Source organism: Mus musculus, chromosome 2 (genome assembly GCF_000001635.26).
Source record: "Mus musculus strain C57BL/6J chromosome 2, GRCm38.p6 C57BL/6J".
Taxonomy (NCBI): Eukaryota; Metazoa; Chordata; class Mammalia; order Rodentia; family Muridae; genus Mus; species Mus musculus.
The window spans coordinates 137,308,471-137,333,194 of NC_000068.7; the positions used below are offsets into that span (position 1 = coordinate 137,308,471).

The 24,724-nt window shown below is 39.3% G+C and overlaps 1 long non-coding RNA gene across 4 annotated transcripts in view; it reads left to right on the top strand.

The window, feature by feature from the left end:
* Positions 1–21,533, top strand: part of Gm14055 — a 42,958-nt gene extending 21,425 nt beyond the window's left edge. For 3 of the 4 annotated variants that reach the window (XR_375017.3, XR_375018.3, XR_375019.2), the window contains 4 exons: positions 11,427–11,501; positions 12,254–12,428; positions 17,887–17,920; positions 20,522–21,533. This is a non-coding gene — a long non-coding RNA (predicted gene 14055). The remainder of the gene's footprint in view (positions 1–11,426; positions 11,502–12,253; positions 12,429–17,886; positions 17,921–20,521) is intronic. The other variant, XR_866772.2, reaches the window with a different exon arrangement.
* The last annotated feature ends 3,191 nt before the right edge of the window (positions 21,534–24,724 follow it).

Here is a 24,724-nt window from a genome sequence, read left to right on the forward strand (position 1 = left end):
TAGAGAGACACGACGACAATGCATACGATAGTTAGAACATGTGCAAACGTCTATGATTAAGTGTTGAGTTGTGAATTACAGGTTTTTCATGTGCTTGGATTATCTTAGCTATGACATAAGAGATGCCACCGAAGAGGCAAAATTGAGTCAGGTCTGCCTTCTTATGGTACTGGGAATTGAACCCAGGGCTCCTTTTATGCTACTTAAATGCGCTACTGCAGAGCTATCTTCCCAGCAGGATCTGTACAATTTTAACATGTTGAAGAGTCGAGAGGTCATTCTCACTTTGGAGAATGGTATGCAGGGGGACACAAAGGTGTGAATGCATGTGACACCTGGGGAAGCACTGCCGGGGCTTGATATGGTATTATTTGACCAAAATGTGATACTCAGTAACATGACAGATGAGAAAGGGTGATAGGACCCCCTCTCCCCCACCCCTGAAACGCATTCATGTCTCTGCTTTTATGGTGAATACACACTAAAATGTTCCTATTTTGTTCATTTGCTAATTAGATGATTTTAGGAGAAATTTATATGCCTGGAGTGTACTGTAATGGGCTACATACTCAGTCTTGGTTTTGCTTCCCCAGAGCTAGGCTTTGATACACTGATTATTTGAGAATAATCTTTGGAAACTGTGACAGAGAACTGGAAAACCCAGACACAGGTAAAGGAAGGCAGTTAGGTTACTAGGCTATTTGCTGAGGTGTGTTAGAGGAGTTTAACACCACTGCTGAACTCTGGAAATCACACGAAAACATGTTGCCTAGCGGGCTCACTTCAGGGGAAAGAAAGATTAAGAAAAGAATGTATACAACATCCATTAATTATTGAGTTCAGGCACACACACACACACACACACACACACACACACACACACACACACACACACAGAGTGCATGTGAACCTGTGTGTGAGGTCAAGAGGGACCAACATTCCTCTGATGTAGTTCCTCATGTGCTATCTGCTTTGTCTTTTGAGACAGGATCTCTCATAGATCTGGATAGAAGTCTCCAGGAGGTCCTAGGTGAACTAGGCTGGTTGGCCAATGGGTCCCAGGGATCCTGGGATTACAAATGCAAACTATATCAGGTCCCTTACTCATGATTAACCTGGGTGTTCATGCTTGCAGAGCAAGCACGTTGTTCCCTGAGATATCTCCCCTGCTCCTGAGAGCTGCTTCTATGGCACTAACTTCTTAATCATTTGTTGCAGAAAAAAATGTCCAAAACTGTTCAGGTATTTTATAAGGAAACATCTTATATCTGCATCTTTAGGCTGAAGGCCTCAGCTCATGCTTTAGAAGACCTTGTGTAGCACAGGCTGTTGCAGGCAGTAGATATGTTTGTGCTTGGCTTTTAATACTCCATCCATTCATGATGTGGTCTCTCAGCAGCAATGTAGTTTTGAATGGGCCACTTTAGAGCTTAGGGCGTGAACAGAGGCCTTAAGAGCTCCGCTTATGATAGGACTTTAGCTGAGCTGATTTTCTTCAGTTCCAACCAGTTGTCAGTTCAGACCTGGGGGAGATGACTAAATATAAAAATGACGAATGATTAGAGGAACGTAGAGGAACGATTTGAGCCTGAGCCCTGGGTTTTCATGGAGAACATATATCAGTGTATTTAAGTATCATTTTGTCACAGGAAAACCAAAATGGTTTCATTAAAATTCAGCAAGCAAAATATTTACCCATCACATACTCTGGGTCTACTTCTACCAAATACCTTTGTCTTTGTCCTCCATGATACGCAGCATTTCCATAGCTCAGATTCAAAATATAAATTTCACCAGTAGTTTAACTAAACAGTCTACTTCCTGTGACTGTCTGCAGCACTGTTTAGACTCACTAATTGATGGTTCAATGGGAAAGAGATCAACTCAGGAGAAGCCAAAATTCTTCTATAGTCCATTTCAGAATCATGAAATTGACAGATCCTGAAAGATCGTTTTATGACCCTCTCTTTCTGTCAGTATCAAGTAAATGAATGGTTTTCACCACATATGGAAGAGACAACAGGTGTTATATTCAGGTTTCACCATTAACATAGTGGTAGTAGCTATCCATTCCTCTAGCTTTTCATCCACACATCCTTCCCTCCTTCCCTTCATATTCTTGAGAGATGTTTTTGTTTTGTAGATTTTGTTTTCCTTCCATGTTTGGAATGACACCTAAGGTGCCATACATGCTAGATAAGCCAGTTCCATAGAGTGGCATGCCAGGGGATTGGTCCCGTGCCAGGTGCTACTGCTGCCAATCGCTCTTCCCAGGAAACAAAGACGAACAATCTCTTTCTATTTCAAACACTTGTGAAGGATTATTTGTCCTGTGATGAAGGTTCATAGCTGGGTGTCGTGGTGCAGCTCCTCCCCCTTAGTGACCCACCTCCTTTCATAATTTACATGGTACTGTCTTGCTTGTTAGATAGTAAGTTTTAAACAAAAATATGTTGACATAGTGAAAAATTCTGGGAATAGATATTAAGAGCTGTGGATGATATCAATGGTAAGTTTAAAAATAAAAATAACAAGGTTAGAAAGTGACTTATCTACAGTACACTTATGTAAGAGTTAATATCCAATGCCCCGTGTTCTGGTAAAAGAAGACAGACCCTAAATCTCCTAAACATGTCCAGAGGTGGAGCCTTTGGAAGGAATCAGGTTTAGACCCAGATACAAGCGCTCTTTCTGTACCGTACTGTGCTCTGACTTTGTAGTCTGACAACAAGAAGAGCATCAGCAGCAGGCCAGGCCATGCTTTTATACTTCCAAAACTATGAGGTACACAAACCACTTTCCTTTAGCCTGTCTCAGGGCCTGATACACATATATCCATTAACTAATTCAGATATAGTCCAGAAACCAATAAAATAAGAATGAATCTATATGTTTATATGTATGTACATATCTATATTTTCCAGTTTTATGTGATTCAAAATAATATTAAAATTATATAGATGGTACAAACATTTATGTAGAAGGAAAGAATTATGAACAATGAATAACATGAGAAGAATAGTAGTGACAGGAAACTAATTAATCATAAGCTATTAGCTGATAGTTAATTAAGGCAGCACAATCATGTCATAAAGCAGGCAGCTTTGAGACCAGCTTGTGCTACTTAAAAATATCCTGTCTCAAAATCACCAGAAAAAAAAAAAGCAGTGACTTGTGGCACAGATAAGTTATACAAAATTACCTTTATGCCCTTAGTGGTTTATGGAAAGACAGTCAACATTCTTTCCTTTCGAAAGTGGTCTGTGTCCACTTGGAGGATGCTATGGTAGATCTCAGAGAATGTGATCAAGACTTTATAGTCTGAAAAGCTTGAAAAGTTAAACGTATTTAATTCCATATCATTTTCACAAGTCTGACTCCTGCTTGACTTGGCAGTTGTCTATAAAAGTTACAAATCCTCTTTGAGTCACAATTTTTAGGCCACATTAAAGAGCAAATCCCACAGTTATACTTGTGTAAATGCTTAAATATAAATGGACATGTGTCTAAATGCTCATCACAAAGCTGTCACTTGCACATGTGTGCACAGATGCTTACACACACACACTCATATACTTGCAAGCACACATGAATGCACACACACAAGCATGTATGCACCCCGCTGCCCTACCCCCACACAAGACTAGAGATTAGACCCAGGAATCCCAGGATCTCATGCGTGCTAAGCAGATGTTGAAGTAGCTACCAAGACATTGATGAGGTAGCATTTATCATGAAAGGACTGACCACACCGTTTCTCTCACCAACCTAGTCAAACACTGCAACATGAAAAAGACCATAAAAACCATTATGTTGAAATGAAATGATTTTGACAATACATTAAGTAAAAGAAGCAATCTAGGATGATAGCTATGAGGATGGATACTCCCGTTATGTAAAAATGAGCAGAAAGAATGCCTATATGTATACGTGCACATGTTTGCATCTTTCTACACACATTTTATTGCAGGTAAGAGTATCTGTAAAGGTTATGCAAGGAAGGTGAGCTGCCTTCTTGGTGTATAGCTTGATGTGTGTCTAAATGCCTGAGTTCCTGTTGTGGAACTTCCAGAATAAGAAATAAGCTCTCAGCGCCCCTGGAAGGGTACATGACAGAAAACAGTTCTGAAGTAAGAAGCAGAGCATGCCAGAGCAACAGTCACTCATCTGCCTTTTGGAACTAGTAGGCCATATCCGATTGACATTGGCTTTGTAAGGAGAAAGCAGTTAGAGCTGGTTCTAAGGGTAGGATTAGTATGATTGATAGAAGAAGGGGCTTTAATTTCAGTTCCAATCTTGTTAGTTTTGTTGACTTTAAAATGATAATCTGAAGACTACTATGGTGCCAGGATGAGGTAAGGAGAAATGTCCATATACCACCCCTATAAACACTTGCTTTTTCTTGTTGTTATTATGTTCTGTCCTTTAAAAAAATTCCCGAGCAGCTGAGACAACAAGACAGGGTGGTCCAGGGATGGGAGTGCAGACACCTGGATTTTCCTGCTTCCCTTTGCCTAGACTTGCCCTGAAAGTTAGGGCTGTCTATAAACCTTTTCTTTCCTCACTTTCCTGTTCCCAGTAAGGAACTGACCATGGTTTTTGAAGAGGATGTCATGGTCTCATATGAGGGTGTATCTATTATATGCTTTGGAATTTGATTAGATTACTGGTTTCTATAAACGTGTTGTGTGTGTGTGTGTTCTAATGTGCATATCTACCCTCAGAATCTCTTATTTAGGCACCCACTCAAAACTTTCTAGAATATGCTTGGTGTGCCTTTACTTTGATGGTCAACATATAGCATTAGGAGCTAGAGGAGGAAGAAATTAGCTGAGATAAAAATACCATTTTCTATGTGACCCTCCTGCCCCACGTGACTGTGGCTTGGGTTGGACAGGTCCTTGCAAGCTTTGAGGTGCACAGGTATCATTGAAGGGTACTTTTAACATGTGGGTCTGACTCCACAGGTGAGGACAGGTTTGATACTCTGTATTTCTAATAGGCTCCACGGCCAGTACTATTATTAGGCAGATTGCCCTTGGTATAGCAAGCATGGGACAAAGGGATACACATCATTTTGGGGGTTGAACTCACTTCCCTTCAAAACTTAGGTCATGTGCACTTTTCCATAATACCAAAAACAATTGGGAATCTCATGGGGATGCTGGAAACTTTGAGGTTTCCAGGCCTCTTTGAGTTTTCAATTAGTTGATGCTAAAATTAATATTTTAAAACATATTAAATATTTCAATTTATTCATTTAATTTATCCTATTTATGTCTGATCTCCTGAAACCATTGCTCTGTCCTTTGGGATATTGAATTAAATCTCTTATCTTCTGAAACCATTGTTATGTTCTTAGGGATATTGAATTAAATCTCTTATAATCTGAGTCTTACCAATTATTTAAATTGTTTTTTCAGTGTCTGTTGATTCCCTGTATGTATCTTATCACTTCCAAAGTCACTGAAGTCAGAGTACTGAAGAATAGTTGTCAATCTCCCATCATTAATATAATATTGTTTAAAGCCTGAGTCTGAACACACACATACACACACACACACACACACACACACACACACACACCCCACTGAAAATGTCAAAGATACTATAAAAATGTTTTCTAGAAAAGTGCATACTAGCATCTGTTTCTACCTTTTTCTTTGTATATTTGAATTAGCCAGACATAAAGTCCATTTGAGAGAAAATGGTGCCTGTACTTCATCCCCAAAACTTATATTTCCAGGACTTTAACTACCATAACCTCATAAAGATTTGGTCTTGAGTTTTCACTTTCATTTTTGCTTATTTTTACACTTGTGATAACCAAATTGCGGTGGCATCTGCTTTTATTATAAACAACTCCTTTATTTATTTTATTTTATTTTATTTTATTTTATTTTATTTTATTTTATTATTTCTCTTATTTTCGTTTTGATTGGGGGAGTCATCCCAGGGCATCTTTTGGTGAAGAAGAACCATAGTAAACAATGAGGTTGAATACCTTCCTGGGCGCAAGCAGCCGCTGCTGTGATTTTCTCTCAATCCTTTTGGCAGGGCTCCTTTCTCCCCACCTCCTAACATCCAGAGCAGGGGTGAACTAATCCATCTCACAGGCAGAGTTCAGAGACTTGCCTTTCCAAGCTGCTCCTGTACTTTGTCTTGGCACCTCACCGCCAGCAACAAGAGGCCCTTTCATATTTATCAGCAGTTAATTGCAATCACTGCTGCCTTATGACCTCACAGAGGTCTTCGGTCTTCAAGGCGCAGTCATTGTTTCCTGTTGAGTGGTGGAGCTCAATGATCACCATCTTTTCCCACCATTCAACTCACAGAGGTGCAAGCTCAGATGAATTTTCCAGCCTGCAATTGGGAGAGGCCGTGGCTCAATCACGTGAGTCAGGTTTTGACATTTAATGGGACATGAATTATCTTTGAACAATGTATTCTCCTGCCTCTAGCTTACTGTGGGCAACTGGGAACATGCTTTCCTGCATAATGACATCTCTGTAATGGAAAGAAAGGATGATTATTCAGAGGCACTGGCATCTAGGGGAACGCTTGAAAGTATCAGACCTTGGCCTGATGTCCCCTTTACTCTATCTCACTGAAGGTCTAATATATGTCTCATGGCAGTGATGGTGATATGGAAAGTACACAGTGGTACCAGCATGCTAGACAGTGACCCTCTTCTCTCTACTTCAGAAATGGGTATGTCTCTTTTGAGACTCTGAGAGGATGTTAAATCTTGCATAATGGTCCACCCTTTATATCTGTTGGATGAAATGATTTGGTAACCCTCCAAGCACAAATAAAAAAAAATGCTCAAAACTCAGATGAAACAAGTTTCAATGGTTAAGTCACTTCCAATAACCATCCCTTGAAAAGGGAACCATTGACGTGAGTGAGAAACCAATGGATTCTTTTGGAAGCGAGTGAAAGCAATGACCTTAGTTAGACTCACAGTATTCTTGGAGTCCATTTCAGAATTCTCCATATTGTTCTCATTAGCTATTATTTGTTTCGTGTATATTTACCTTATCGCTGAATATACCCCATTCTCCTCAAATGTAAAAGGCACATCTTTAAGTCTTATGTCTTTTCCTGTTTATATTCAGCAGGGATCATAGTTCCTGACTAAGAGTAGAAACAATATATACATATAAAATTATTTATTGCCTTGCTACTGTTGGTATAGTCAAGGGAGCCTGAACAGTGTGCCAGTTATTAGTCCTGAAGTATTACATAATAACCCACTTAATTCTCATTTTGAACTCAATATATGTATATTATGTCTTTTTTTTTTCTTGAGACTGGAAAGGATTTTGAAACCTGCATAGTAGCAAGAGCAAAGACATAACTAGAACCCTAGTTTTCGCTAAGTGTTTCTCTATACCATGTGGTGGTGTGACTGTACCACTGCTTTTAAACTTTGATCTGGCTCTGATATGCATTCCATAAATTAAAAGAGACTCTGACTGCCTGAGTCTAACCTCAGACCCTTCTAGACAAAGAAGACAGACAATTTTATCTTGAGAATCATGCAAAGGTAGCCTGGTGTGAGTCAAAAGAATCTATAAAGATGTACTATGCTAATATCCTTGATTTATTTTAGATTTTCCCATCATTTTGCATAGGTTCATATTTGTTCTGAGCCAATGTCAGATATCTTTTAAATTACTTGAATAAAACTGTTCCTATCATAGACATTTTGCATTATTCTGTGTCTTTTAAAAGAATTTCTTATTTTTCATTCTTAGACAATTTCATGTATCTGTATCATATAATCTGGTCATCTCCTTTTATACTTTCTTATTCAACCCCCTTCCGTGTAAGTCCCCTTTTCTTTACAACAAGAACCCCTGTGTTTACTAGTCTCAGCTCCTTTGCCATTGACAGTGCAACCTGCAGCTTATTCTGAGAGGCAGATCTTATTTCCTTCCCTATCCTGCATCTAGGCTATACTTGTGCCTTTATTTGGCTAGTAGGAAAAAAAAGATGTTGTGCCTATTATGATCCTAGGTGTCAGAGACCTCATGGCTGATTTCTTGGGCCACTTTCAAATGAGCAAACATAGAATGTGGTTTTGTATAATGTGCAGTGAAATGGCATCAGCTCAGCAGAGAGTATTCCAGACCAGCCAGTTCCCATCTAATTCAGCAGCTACCTACACCTGGATCAATGAACCCATCTAAATATTTAAGCCTAACGTGATTCAGTAGAAATACCCGGGTAACCTAGACACCCAATAACAAATGACCTAGTGTTAAATCATTTCATTTTGTAAATATTCATCATGCAGAAAATGCCAACTGGTATACATTCTTATTTTAGGAATAATTTCATATACAGTTTACATAGTAAATGATAATACATAGTAATGATATGGGTAACGTGTTTCACATATAGCGAATATTTAGTAAATACTAATGTTTCTCTTTCTATCAATTTCTTAAAGAGACATGCTTCAAGATTGGAATTTGTTGATTCTGGCCACATTATATCAATTTACATACTTAGGGAACTCATAACTGCAAGGAGGTACAAGAAGTAACTTCTTTTAGTAGCATCTAAGGCAGGACATTGGTGTTTCTTTTTTGCCATCTCAAACAATAATGTATAGAGTTTCTTGATTGCTAGAAGAGGCAGCACACATTTATACACTCTACTGAATTCCTATCAAGTAAATATTGATTCTCAGTTGTAGTTATTTTTGGATAATATTTGTCAAAATATAAATAGTACTCTTAGGAAGATTAAATATTCAGAGTCTGTGCCAACTGATAAAAGTCATTGACTCTTTCTGGGACTCAGTTTTCTCATCGTTAAGTCAGGAAAGTTGGACCTCCCAACAGGGCTCCTTGTTGCAACTGTCTGGGACTCCTCTGTAGTGTTGGAGTGAACTAGGAACACAAGCTCTACAGCCCAGTGGCTGACACTCTTCTGTGCCTCCATTTCCTCCTGTGAAAAGGAGGCTGTTTCATGGTGTGGTTCTGAAGTTTGTGTGATATACCCATGTAAACATGGAACTGCACAGAACAGTGCCTGATATATTGAAACTGTTAACAAATAATAGATACTATTTAATTTGGCACAGCTATCTCTTATGCAATGGCATTTTCATGGGATTTAAATGATGAAAGTTCAAACGGTAAATATCAACTCACTGGAGAAAAGTACAAGTTTTGACAAATTCACACACACACACACACACACACACACACACACACACACACACACACAGACACACATACAGACACGTACACAGACACACACACGACAATTAACCACCCTCATATATTTCATTCATAATTCAGTTTTTTTTTTTTCCTCACACACTTTGGCATTGTGTCTTATACAAGAAACTAAGCATTTCTGCTCTGATCTTATGTGGTTTTTTTTTTTTTTCATTGACAGGTACCCTTTGGCAATGAAAAGATAAGCAGTTTAACACAGTGTTAAGAAAATAGGGTTCTATGCAATGGGAGAGATGTCTCAGAGATATAGAGCCATTGCTATTCTTTCATAAGACCGGCACCTACATGGTAGCTCACAACCATCTATAATTCTAGCTATAGGGCATCCAGCTACCTCTTTTGACTCTAACACACACTGGGCATGCATATGATTAACATATACATACAACAAAAACACTCATACTCATAATGACACACTTGGATCCATCCCATAATCAGCCTCCAAACACTGACACCATTGCATACGCCAGCAAGATTTTGCTGAAAGGACCCTAATATAGCTGTCTCTTGTGAGGCTCTGCTGGTGCCTGGCAAACACAGAAGTGGGTGCTCACAGTCAGCTATTGGACAGAACACAGGGCCCCCAATGGAGGAGCTAGAGAAAGTACCCAAGGAGCTAAAGGGGTCTGCAACCCGATAGGTGGAACAACAATATGAACTAACCAGTACCCCTGAGCTCGTGTCTCTAGCTTCATAAATAGCAGAAGATGGCCTAGTCATCCATCATTGGGAAGAGAGGCCCCTTGGTCTTACAAACTTTATATGCCCCAGTACAGGGGAATGCCAGGGCCAAGAAGTGGGAGTGGGTGGGTAGGGGAGTGGGAGGGGGGAGGGTATGGGGGACTTTTGGGATAGCATTTGAAATGTAAATGAAGAAAATACCTAATAAACAAAATAAAAAATAAAAAAAAGAAAATGGGTTCTAGCCTGGGCTCTGCCATTTTTAAGGTTACAGTACTAGATAATATACAGTTAATAGTAATACCTACTTCATAAATAGTATCTGAGTATGATACATTGAGGCACATACTCAGCAGTTAAGAACAGTCTAAAGTGACATGCATTGTATGTCTTTCCCACTAGAATTGCTTTAAAGGAAGCATTAGGAGCCCAAACACTGTCTATTGGAAAATGTTTGGGGATGACTTAGGCAGGTAAGTGTAGGGTGCTATTATCAACTTTCCAGATTCTCTTTACCAAGATGTGGTTCCAGAATCCCATATTCTATGAACATTGACTGTTAATACCCTATAGCTGCTGCTTCCTTTGGAGAATTGTCCTTGACCAAATGGGAATTGCTAGTCTGGAATTGCCTAGGAAGTTTTGCAATGTTTTTGGCACTGGAGGTGGCCCATAGCCAATGACTGACTGATGCAGGAGCACAAAGAGACCCTTTGCCTCAGAAATGGAGGGATGTAAGTGTGTGGTGTAATCAAGGCTCCAGAGCTCTCTTTGGGATCCAACTGAGGCTAGATTCCAAAAGACATGCCCTTACCCTTCTCCTTCCCTCCTCTTCTCTATATCAATAAATAAACTTCTAGTTAGGCATGGGGGTACATATCTGTAATCTCAGTAAAGTAAGTCAGGAGAATGAGAAATTGAAGATTAACCTCAGCTACATAGCAAGACCCTGTGTCCAGACAGAAAGACAGACATACAGGCAGACAGACAAATACACTACAAGTGAATATTGGTCTTAGGATCTACTCTTTGCCTCCATTACTTAGATAGAATGAAAAGAAGAATTGATTTGTGAACAGTTCTGTAATGACAATAGTTGATATCTTGCCACTGGACTTTCAGGAGGGCAAGTATCATAGGTAGGTATAGTTTTTGCTTCATCTAAGTTTTTGTTCGGACGAAGAGGCTGGAGTATCAGACTAGGAGTTGTGATGACCAAGGGACTGTAACCACCTGCTATGTAGGAACTAGAAGCCATGGACTCCCTGTTGCTGAGGTCTGTGTGTCAAACAAATACAGGCATGTGGTGAAATATAAGCCCTATGCATAAATTTTGATGAATGCTATGCCATAATCATGTTAATACCAAATAGACTTGAGGTTTTCAACATCCAAGATGCTATCCATCCCAAAGTCCATGCTGGATATGCTTTTGACTGGAAAATTTCTCTTATGTCTTATTCTCTTTTCCTTCCACATTCACTGAAGAAGATTTCCAATAGGACTTGTGGAAATTAACTAAGATGCTGAATATGACTTTGGCTTCCTCACAGGCATTGGCAGGTAGGCACAGGACAAATTTTCCATGGATGTTTCACAGTCCTCTGTCTCCAAAAGAGATAGGAGATAGTCATTTAAATACCAATTGCTTCCAAGACTTAGTGTTCCCTGAAGTTCCTTGGAAGACGGAAGCAGAGAATTTCCTCAGGTTTTTTTTTTCCTCCCTCAAACGTGTATAAGGTGCTCTTTTACTTCCATACACTTGTAATTCCAGGCCCCATGGGACATCTCATAAGCATGTTTGTATATATGTAATTAAAAAACTAGTTAACATTTATTGTTTTGTTCCCTTTTCAAGGATTTTGTGTGATGTATCCTCTGCTTCTCATGGAGTAAAACTTAGTATAGCTCCCTAGAACGTCAACTGAAAGTGATGTCCCAATTTAGAATAGTACTGATTGTGTACTATTACACATCACATAAAATTTGGGGCACATATAATTTAGAATAGTGTATAACTTAGAGATAAAGAAATGTACACAACATGAGATTATGGTGGGCCATACTGACTTTATATGTGTGATTTAGTACAGTGTTCTCTCATATTAATAAGACATCTCTTATATAAGCATCTGAAAAATACTCCCAAGTATTACTTCTATTACTTTGGAATGGTTTCAAACCTAAAAAGATGAAAATGCAACAGACGAATGAACAACAACAACACCCAAAACATGCAAGAAGAAGAAAGAATAATTAGGAAAAACTTTAATGGAAACAAAGAGTCCAATAGCTTTCCATATTTGTGTCATTAGCTCACAGGCTTTCCAAAAATGCTTTTCTCCAATCTCGGGACTAATGAAGGGACAAGCTAAATCGAATGGTTTTGGTCTGATATATTTCATAAGAGGACTGCAGTGGTCAGCTCTACTGGTAGAAGATATGTCATCTCAAAGCTTGCTTCCAAGATGTGACTCACTTAGATGTCCAGTAAGTAATTGATAACCTTTATGGATCTGGTCAAGAAATAGAAAAGTTGTTGTCCTAGGAATGAACTGCATGCCATTCTGTTTTGAGGAGTTTGTAGACTAAATCTTGTCTAAGAGACTCTTCTCCTGGAGAAGGGCTAGGACTAGAAGTGTGTGGCCTGATTTAGATTAAAAACTCAACTCAGGTCAATGTGGGGAGGGGCAGCTCATGAGGCTACTTTTTCTTGTAAGAATGTAATGGCATTTTCATTCAAAAGATGTGGGAGACCTTGAGGTTGAGCAATGGAGCACATAGACCATACGTCTTTAGAAAAGGCACATAGAGAAGCTACACTTTGCGTCAATTAATCCCCCCACCCCCCGCCACACACACAAGGGGATGATACTGAATTCAATTTTGACATTGTGATTTCCTAGGCAATGCTCACCAGGAACCCCATGAAAAAAATCTTGGAGTATGTTTTTTTAAGGGGAAACAGACATAGAAAATTATTAAAGAAGTACATAGGAAATCTTCATTTATTTAGGGGTGTATGTGTGTAGGGGGGTGAAGATATTAGGTTCAAGGGGAGGCCTTGAAAAGATGAGAAAACTGAACTCTCTTGTAGGCTTGATAATCTTTGTGTCCTCTTAACTTATGGTCCTTCTCGCAAAGAAACTGGGTTAAAGCATTTGCATACTACCTCCTTTTCCTTTAAGAAATCTCCTCCAGGCAGAGCTTTCCTTCACAGGGCCCAGGACAGGATGGAGTGGGGGGGTACCACTTAGTTCTTTTGATCATCATTTCACTGTGAGCAGTGGGGTAGAGTTCATGTTTCCTTCCTGCCTTTCCTATGAAGCATGCAATTGAGTGGGTGGTTCAGCCAGAGATATCCAATAATTATTTGCTGGTGAGGATAATGAAGGTACCCTGATGACAGCAAGGTGTTTGCCTCACCCCTACCTGACTGTTGGAGGTGACACCCATGTGGTCCTCACTCTGTACTCATGGGAGACTTTGAAGCATTGGCTGAGCTTGGAGTCTTGGCCAGCGTCTGTCTTGGAACATGCCGCCTACCTGAATTCTTCCCTGCTTTCCAGACCTCTTCATTTCCAATGACAGGAATTACTCTTTCTCCTAACGAGTGTGTAGACAGAAGAGGGAATTAAGGAGACAAGTAGAAACCACCCAGCAAGATGAGTTGTGTGCATGGCAGGGCAGGGAAAGGGGGAGAGCAAAAAAAAAAAAAAAAAAAAAAAAAAAAAAAAAGAAAGTGTCCAAACAGTATCATGTGGGTTCTATAACTTTCCACTAATCCATATGTGGATTTGTATGAGCGCTCCTAACATCCAAGACAAGATCCAGACAAAAATGCTCCTACTGAATAAATCCAGGAGAGAGGTTTGTTTATCAGGGTCTATCATTGTTTGAAAACTCAACATTTGTCAAAGACTTGTAGGTCTTTGCCCCCCACACTTTCAGCAGGTGCTTCTGGTCCTTATGACACTGCTGAATGGATTTTAAAGAAACAATCAGCTGCAAAAGGCAAGGTAATTTCTACTCATCGACTCTCACTCCTGCCAGGCCTCCTTTTCTCTTGCACCACTATAGATTCAAATCCCTGCTACTCTTCTTATCCTCTCAGATCTGTCTTCCTCACAGAAAAGTAGTCTTCCTAGAGCCAGACTTCTAAGACATTGAAGTACCCCGCCCCCGCCCCCTGCAAGTCCTGATTAACCAAATCTTCAAATGTGAAACATTTTTCTTTCTCTCAGCTAAAGTTTTGGGCTACTGTTATTGCTTCATTGAAGCTTCCAGTAGTTTTAATAGATAAAAATTTAAATGCAGTATGAGGTAAATAAGGAGGAACCATGTGCTGTTTGATGGATGCTTATGAAGGTCCCATGCCAATGAAAGGACTGACATGTCCTAGAGCAGAACATAGCCACTAGTATTGCTTTCAGCTAGTAATTCACAGGGATAGTCATTGTCCTGACTTGTAACCCCTGGAACTTTAAAAACCTGGAATCAGACTGTGTATTCAACTATGCTTACTTCATCTGTATCCGTTTCTCTGTGATGATGTTTGTACTTTGTGATGATGTGTGATGTGCTTACTCTTGATGGACATCTGAGTCACCCCAACCTTGGGTAACTGAATGTATACTCATGAAAAGTTTTGTTTTAAGTTTGTTCAAACACCTAAGTGGTTACCATAAAGGGAAATGTTGGTAGATTGACTATGGTCAATTAAGATCCCCTATCTTTCAAGAGACACTGTTAAAAAAGAAAAAGACTAAGGATGTAGCTTAGTGATAGAAGACTTACCTAGTATACACTAGGCTGTGAGTAAATGAACACATGTCTAAATAAAAGAGAGCCCTAATGTTACAAGATTTTATATTTGTATTTGTCTCTATTTCTATGTGTTCCTACCTTGAGTATATAAAGAAGAACTCCTATAAACAAAAAAGGAATCAAAGCTAATAACCCAAATAGTGAAAAAGGCAGGAAATGAACAAGCACTTCACAAAAACAGCATTTGCAAACGAATGTGGACCTAGACAAGTGAAAACAGGAAAAAAAGTTGCAAGACATCATTTTCCTGCTTTACTCATTGTCTCAAGACTTACAGATGAAGCCAAATATCTTCACACTGGCCTTTGGCTCCCAGGGACTCCTTATCTCTTCTTACACCTACTTATCCGTCTGAGGACCTGGCAGAACATCACCAGCTCTTTCCAAATGCTTCCTTGGCACCCTGAGGTGGAATTAATTGTTTTCTTTGGGATCTGAAAGTGTGATTCAGTTGAAGTGAAGTGTAGCTGTGTTTCTTATGTCCTCGGTGAACAGCACTGCTCTTGATGCATGGAAGGTAATCAATACGCGCCTTCCTTACCGAGGATCTTACTTTCCCCTTTATCTCAAACCAGTGAGGCAGATATGGTAACAAAGACTTTCTATGTTACAGTGTTGATTAGCCAATATAAAGCTTACTCCATAGAGAAAAAAGGCTGGCTAATCTCCAGGATCATAAGCTCATAGTCACTGAATGGTATCATTGCAGAACTGTAGGGAAGAAATTACCCTATTATACTTGGGCTACATGTTAAGATGTCTGTCTGTCTGTCTGTCTGTCTGTCTGTCTGTCTGCCTTCTAGAATGGTGAAGGCAGTGGGAATTTGGAGTCCCTGCTTATCTACCATGTGAGTGGTGGCTACAGGGCTGAACTGAATTTGAAGTGAGAGCATCGCATGCTCTCTCCTCTGCTACAGTTGACTAAGGCAACATGTCTCACTAACCCCCAATTTCTTTGATTGTCTTCATTTCTTTGTACTGTTTTGAACCTGCTCATACTTTTACAGAGTTCTATTTTCTCCAATCTCCAAGCTCTTCTGCCTCTAACTTCTTTCCAGCCTCATAGAACTGCTTTCGTTAGAACATTTCGTTCCTTCACTTCTTAACCTTGTTTTAGCCAGATAAGACTTTTAAAAATGCTGGTTTTTAATGGAGACCTGGACTACAGAAGTGACTCAGCTGTTAAAGGATTGGCTTACAACCTAAACGGCAAGGGGAAGATGTGTCCTTCATGTAAGTTTATGTTCCAGGGTTTATGCCTTTTACACAGAGGGCTATCAACAAATATTTATTGAACCAGAGGTTTTATAATTTATTATTGAAAGGTAGGGAGGCTGCTCACCTCCTAACCTCTGTATTAGTATTGCCCCCCCAATGGTATTACAAAGTCATTCAAATGAATTTTCAACTCAAATAATTTTGCTTTATTTTATTTTTAGCTTAATATATTTTGCTAAGCAATTATAAACACTCACAGCATTCAGAGAAGAAAAGTTTTACAATATTGAAGATTTGTAGTTGAGTTCTTTTGAATCCTAAAACAATGCTTTTTCCTTTTATTGAAAATAGATTTTAAAACAAATCATGCGATATATCCTGATTACAGTTTCCCCTCTTTCTACTGCCCCCAGCTCCTCCCTCCCTCCCTTCCCATTTGATCCGTTCCCTTTCCGTCTCTCGTTAGAAAACAAACAGGCCTCTAAGGGATAATTAAGTAAAATTTAATAGGACAAAATGAAGCTAACTATTAGAATATGATAAAACAAAGATGAAAAGAAGTCAAGAAAAGGCACAAGAAACAGGTATAGATGCAGAGACCCGTTCATTCACACACTCAGAAATCCCATAAAAAACAGTAAACTGGAAGATATAATATATACCAAAGGATAAGATAAATAGAAAATATGAATAAAATAAAAATAAAAATGAGATTTTTTTTTAAAAAAGCCCAATATGACACAAGGAGGTTAGGAAATTTCAAAAGATGTTCTTCAGTTCATTTTCTGTTGGCCATCTACTGCTGGGCACACAGCCTTCCCTCTAAGAGTAGTTTGTTTTCCCAGTGAGACTCCTTTAAAGAAAACTAAATTTCCATTTGCAAGTGGTTATAAGTCAGAGATAACTTCTAGTTTAATAATGGGCATGTGTCCACTTCTCCTTTTAGCTCTAGGACTGCATCTGGTGTAGATACATGCAGACCCTCTGCACACTGCCTCAGGTTTTGTGAGTTCATACGTGCTTGATCCTGTTGATTTTCAGGACCTGGTTCTCTATCCTCTTTGGCTCTTACACTCTTTTTGTCTCCTCCTCTTTGGGAGTTCTCTGAATCCTGAGGGGAGGGATTTGATGGAGATACCCTGTTTAGGGCTTAGTGTTCCAAGATCTCTCACTCTCTACATAACATCTGCCTATTGGTATCTGTATTTATTCTCCTCTTCTGCAGGATGGAGCCTCTTGGATGATAGCTGAGCAAAACACCGATCTATGAGTACAGTAGACTTCAATTAAAAGTTACTTTATTGCTGTGTTCTTTCAGCAAAACAGAATTTAGTTTTACACTAGGTCCCTGGGCTATCAAGTCTCAGGTTCTTGGTTACCCATGTTGTGTCTGGTATGGGTTCCATCTCATAAAGTGAGCCTCAAGTCAAATCAAACATCAGTTGGCTGCTCCCAGAAAGTTTGTGCCAGTATTGCACTAGTATATCTTGCAGGAAGAATACCACCATAGATAAACCGGTTTGTAGTTGGGTTGGTGTTTACAGTTCACCTTCGGTACCATGCAGAGTACCTTCCTGTACCAAAGATGCTAGAACATAGGGGTAAAGGCTCTATGGAGGCACAGGATCAACTTTTCAATGTTTAATGGTTTGCATAGGTATTGTCTTCAGCAATAGGGTCATGTCATTTGTGAAGCACATCATATAGTCTTGAAACAGGTTATTTGGACCCTTTTGGCCAAAAACTCAATTAGATATAATCCATTCCTTGTACAAGAAGTTTCATTTGGTAATAAGAGATGTCCATTTAGGACTCTGTCTACCACATTATTTGGGGATTTTATTTATAGTGCATTCATATATATTGGAAGCTTATATTGTTAATCTTATTGACTTTCTTGTAGGGCAAGTGGACTGTGGCTCCAGACAAAGGAACTGGTAAGGCTGAGCAGGCTCAGACCCAGGGAAATCTCAGAATGGAGAATGGCAGGAGTGGCACCAGCAACCTGCCAAGCTCCACCTGTTCTAGAACATGTAACAATGACACCCCACTAAGAGGACCGGCTCATTTTGTCAAGTAGCATAAAAAACTGGAGTTCTCATATCTCAGTCTTGGGAAGTTCAATGTAAGGCTTCCTGGGAGGACTTCATTGAAGATCAATCCTTCTTGATGGTACTAAATCTGTTGGCTCTAAGGAGAACTAAGTCTTAGTGTCTCTAAGGAGACACTAAGGAGAACATACATTTTAGACCCTTCTGTGAAGCCCAAGCCCTCTGTGAAGCCCAAGCCCTCTAAGTGAGTTGTATTTCAGAACATACAGCTTTTGACTTGAGAAAGTAAGTTGAGTGGTTCCCCCAACTCTGATTGTTGCTACTTCTGAAAATTCTAAGACAGTATTCTGTTGATGCTCACATTCTAAATAGCTGCTTGGTCACCACTGCTAGCCAAATATTCAAAGCTACAGCTTTGATAAATGTTTCTGTTTTTAGTAGATGATTATGGTAATTACTCATTTCTCTATGTATTGAACACTTACAGATACTTCATGAAGAACTCTATAATTATTTGCAACTTTTTCATTCTCCTGCAAGTATTTTTTTAAAGGCTAAATGTTTTTTTTTTTTTAAATACAATTCTATGTGAACCATTTCAGATATCTTTCACAGGCTACCATTATTCTTCATATATCAAAAATTCTACAGCCCTAATTTTACCATTACATACTTTATACAATCATTGAATTATCGTATGATACCTCATAATTAAGTAGCAATGCAATTCATACATAAAAGCACAAAATTTAAAAAGACTGTGAGTAATAATAAACTAGCATACACTTACTATATAGTTACTATATATGTCAAAAAATCTATACTACAAAATTGATTTATTAAAACTCTGACTTGGATACTATAATTATTGAATGCCTGTTTTACTGATGAGGAAGCAAAGGCTCAGTTTCAGGATTTACCCAGGGATTTAAAATGTAAATAACAGAACCCATTACTTAAATCCAGAAAACCTGGGTTCAGAGTCATCATTCTTAGTCACAAGTCTTTGTGGTAAGCCGCTGAGGATAGATGCCTGCAAGACAGCCTATAAGACTGACCACATGGTTTATCATTCAAACCAAGACACTGTTGAGGAGGAAGAATAGTGCAATAAACAATTAGAGCTGGTCTCTTACACAAATTGCTACTCCCTCAAGTAAAACAAGGCTAACTGCTACCCTACCCTACCTATGTAGTTCCTCCAGCCTATCTACCCGCCTTGCAACACAACACTTTCTTCCAGCCTGACTTCTCCTTGTGCCCTTTTTAGAGACGTTATCTTTGCACACAAAGTACTCTGCTCCTCCTACCTGAGTCATCCTCTGATTACCATGCATATGATCACCTTTCAGCCTCCAGCTCATGGTGTTCCTCTGGTATTATTAGGAAAACATTTCTATGCTCAGTAGGGTTTTGGTAGCATCAGTCTCTCCTGCCTCTGAGTGTGCACCCTTCTCCCATCATTGATGAGGTTCAATCCTTTTCTATCCCAGTTAACCTGACCTGGGCTAGACTAAATGCTTAACAAATAGTTTTTAAATGAAAGGGAATGGAAACGGGGAAGAAACAAGGAGGACAAAATGCTCAGTTTTGTTGAGATTATATAAATGTAAAATTATTGATTCATTTATTGAACAGATATGAATGAGATGAGCCTATTCTTGGTAGAGGCTCAGATGCTCCAGTTATGGTCAGAATAAGTTTGAAGTGTTCCCCAGAGTATACATTCTGGTTAATAGTCCATTAATAAAGAAGCAAAGCCATTTCATATGGTTCAGAATGCATTGAAAAATGAAATAAAAACAGGGTAGAAAGGGACCAGAGATAGATTTAAGTTTGGTAGTTTCTGTAGTCAGAATGCTCCTCCAAATTTATATTCTGAAACTCCATCTGTGGTTTGTGGTGGTACAAAGAGCTGGAGGCATTTGGAGGCATCATGGATAACTGGTTTAAAGTCTGACGGGAACTAGCTTAGGCATTTCCTGTTAGCTCTTCCACCCCTTTCACCAGGAAAGCACACTAAATCTTCCCCTCTGGATGATATACAATTAGGAGCCATGTTGGAAGCAGAACCTTGGGAAAAACCACTGACACTTTGATCTTAGGCTTCCCACTCCATACCTGAGAGGAAGCACATTTCAATTTAAAAATCTTGGACTCTTTACCATTTTATGGACCAGCACAAATGGCATAACACAGTACACAGGAGCAGTTCCTGCTGGGCAATGTCTGTGATGAAACGGAATAAAATGGCTGGAAGAGCGAAGAAATTCTTCCCAAGAACACCAGGAAGAAGGAAAGCTTGTTCTTCTTATGTTAGCTCATGTGGCCAGAAAAAGATCAGAAGACATGGCAGAAGGCCTTCATGTAGGACTCTTAAATGACAGCAAAGTGTTTGTGTTTATGTAATATGTAACATACTGCTGGTTTTAGACAGCCAGGGAATTTATTTTCTGTTGTTTTCTCTACTTTCTCTTTTTCCCATAGCCTACTCTGGTGGTTGAATTGGATGTAGACTAGAGGGAGATCAAAGCCAAGCCTGGAGAAAATGACACTCTCCAGACAAGAGATGCACACCGAGTGAAGACATAGATGTTTTCCAGCAGTGTTTCTCAGACTGCAACATACAGATGGGTCACTGGAGGTTTACTGCACGACAACTCTAAAACCTCGATCAGAGTGGCAAAGAAACTTTCCAGTGACACTAACATTGCTTCACTGAAAACCACAGGAGAGAAGGAAGAAAAGAAAAAATAATCTTGATGATAGATGGCTGTTGCTTCGTTGATCTAAAAGGATCATGAACTGTTCCCTTTCCCTCCTTGGAAAATATACACAGTACAATTATTGAAATAGAAGTTTCATCTCCGCCCCTGCTTCATGAGCTATCTTATTTCTGTCTGGTGGGAATGGAAAGCTTTTCAGAATGGATGGACATTGACATACTCTAGGAAAATAATGAAGTATGATGGCATTATAATAGCAGAGCACATTTCTGGTTCAAAAGTTGAATAAGACACACACAAGCTATTATGGTTTCAAGCTCTCAGCTCTTAATGGTTATTTTGGGGGGACTATCTATACATGTCTAATCTCACTATTTTTAAAGATGATATATAGATTATCCTTTCCTAGAAATATCAAGTGCCTTGAAAAAGTGGTGAAAGTAAAATGGATTGAAGTCCAGTTGTGGTGGGAAGAAGCTGTGGGGAAAGGGAATCAATGAGAACAAAGCAGTAATACACACACACACACACACACACACACACACACACACACACATCTATATGGACTTCATAAGGATATCCACCTTCTATACATTAACCAGAAAAGTTTTTAAAGAAATGATGATTGTTAAAATTTTAAAAGAAAAAAATATGAGGAATAAGGAGATAATTCAGTCGGTAAAATGCTTGCCATGTATTATAAAAGCCTTAGTTCATATGCCTAGCACTCAAACATAAAGATGTGTAGGGAAGCACAAGTCTGTAATTCCAGTGCTGGGAAGGTGGAGACCGGAGGATTTCCCCCCCCCCCCGCCCCCCGCCGCCTTATTGGCCAGCCAGTTTACCTTACTTGTCGAACTTCTGCCCAAATGAGAGACTCTTACCCTTCCCTCTGGAGGTAGAGAATGATAGAATGAGATCATCAGTACCAAACAGTAGCCACACACACACAGTGGTGGGGAGTGTAGGGAGTATATACCTAGGGCAAAGGTTATTTTTCTTATACTTTGACACGTATTTATGCACCGCTGCCCGCTTGTCCCACCAAGCCTAAAGTCCATCTTGGCATCCCTTGTTTAATTCTAAAGCTGGCAATTGGTTTGCTGTCCAGAAGTTGAAGCCTACCCACTGAGCTGTGAAGCTGGTCATAAATGAATACTTCTTCTGTTTAGGAATCTGAAAGCTTTCCTGGAAGTCCCTGCCTTGCTCAAAGCTGTGCAATGCCAGCTAGACATCATCTGGTCCAGCTCTGCATTATAAAATGAGTCTGACTTTATAGACCCTATAGGACTTCAGTGGTTGCTTCTAGAAATGGAAAAACATGGTGAGGCCAAGCCTTCTCACCATTCCATCTCTTGTTGCATCTCTTCTGTGGATCAACAGTTATTCATTTGATAGCTTAGCATACTTCATACCTGGCATTAAAGATGCAAACTTGTCTGCCCTTCCAAGACTTTCTGATCTTGGAGGCCACTATAAGCTGGAATATATGATTTTCTGGCTAGAATACACTCCCACAGGCTCTTTGGACATCAGCAAGCTCTTAGCAAAGGACACTACACAAAGAACCTGAAATATGTGGGTTAAGTTTCTCTTCAATTAAGTGTGGGCTCTCATAGTGGGTAGGGGCAAGAGTGGATACATGCAACAGTGTGTGAAGATGGTTTGGAATCTTGGTTAAATGAAAACCATATGAAAAACCCATTTTTACAAAGAATTTAAATACTACCTAAATTTCAGTTCATCCTAAATTTGAAATGTTAAGTTTATTATAGTTTAGATGGTTGTTCTCCAATCTTGGTTTTGACAGTGACCTAATATATCAGACTGAAAATCCAGATTTCCTGCACTTTTAAAATTGTTCCATTTGGTTCTATTTGCCAGTTTCTGTGCTCTTTAGGTATGATCTCTTCTGAGAATAATGGTTATAAAATGTTGTTTGTGATCAAGGTCTAGTTTCCTAAACATGACACTTTTTCCAGTAAGGTGAAAAAAAGATTAAGGAACTTAAGGAACGTAATCATTTGCTTAACAACTGAGAAAGTAATTGGCATCAAAGCCGTCTCAGCACTCAGGACAGAACATGGAACATAAAAGCCATGGTCTCCACTCATGTCTTGATTCATTTTAATACCAATTACAGTAAAAAAAACAAAACCAAAAACAAACAACAACAACAAAAAACTTTCAAAATGTGACCTTGATAACTCTCCCTTGGTAGAGCCAAGGTCAATTCCAACTTGCATTCTTTTCTAAATATGATGTTTTATCACATTGCCAAGGACAAAGGAAGGTTGAGTCCAACTGTAGATCTTTTAAAACATCTTGGGAATGTTTTAACAAGGCAAAAATTTCCCATAATTACTATAATACCTGATGTCCTTCTGGAGTTTGAAAAACTGGGCCATCTTTCAATATCAAAAACTCCCTTTCTTATTCCATGACTCTGAACACACACTCACACACACTTTCATCCACTGGCCAATGTTAAGACAAATGTAACTCAATGCCTGAGAACTTGCTATCTTACTGATCGATCTTAGTGCAGGTTAAGAAATCCCTTCTGCAGCTGAGTTGTAAACTTACCAAACCCCTTATAAGGTTGGATCCCTATGCACCACGTCTACCTTCCCTCTCTTTGCTTGTAATTCCTAAGTGTACCACAAGTGCCAATCTGCTGAGTTCCGAGATGCGTGCACAGCTTGCTCCTTTATGTCACCTTAGTGTATTGAGCCCACTCACCACTTGCCTCATTCATTCTATAATTTGTTTTCTCTTTGAAAATTGTCAGTTGTAGAAGTGATTTTGTTGGTACAGTTAACTATTGGGTTGCCTCCATCCTTGCCCTAATTGTAGACAAACATGATGACCTAATAAAGGAAAGACCATATCTGCTTTGTTCATTGCCTTACCTGAGGGACTTACAGGAATGAAACCACAATAAATATTTTAAATAGATAAACAGATGAATGAGTGCATGATGTCATATAATAATTACATGCTGAAAGAACTGTACATCATTCCTATTCATCTCCAGCAACTGTGTAGTCCATACCGTTGAGAGTTCATGCCTGCAACACAAACAACCCTTGAAGTTGAAGGGATGCCAGCTTTGATAGACAAGTGATATAATCATCCTTTAAACAGGAGAGTAGGATCTGTCTGAACCCCATGGACTTTTATATAAAGAGATAATAGATAGACCACCCTTAAGTCCAGGAGAAGAAATTAGAAAACTTCAATGATGTATGTGTCACTATTGACTGATTGAAATAAAATATTTTATTTAACCTTAAAGATACATTGCTTCTTGATGCAAAAAGCTCCCACAGTTTTGTCAAAAGGAGACAATACCAATAAATAATTATAATGACAATACTGAGCAAAATAAACTGTCTTTGAGCATATCCCATCTTAAACATCTCATGTAGAGCTGCTTCATTGTTCTGAGTACTTACCTCAAGGCCATTCAAGCAGAAATTACTGATGGCATTTAGCTGTATGTTCCTTCTTTATGGGAGACCCACATACTCTCCAGAGCTATCTGGGGTGAGAATGAAGGCATTATAATTATCTCTTCCATGCCTTACTTTGTTCCCCTTGTTTCTTTGTGGGTTTCTCTACTGAGTTGTCCCCCTGCACAGCCCTTGTATCAGAATCTCTATCTGGGGCTCTACGTTATAAGAACTGGCCTCATACAACCACAGACACATTTCTGTGATGTTCAAGGGCATTCCACCATTCTTGCCTAAGATCTTTGAGAGATTTGGTGAGTGCCAATTGCTTTTGAGGAATGGAAGCTGAGAGAAATGATGGGAAAGCAAAGATGCCCCTACTGCTGTGTTGTGGGCTGGGCCTGTTTGTTTTCTCTCAAGTCCTAACTGCCTGCCTGAAATTCCATGGCTTATGCTTTGCTGAACAAATATCCATTGCTATATTATATTTTGGAACTTTCTTGGGAAAG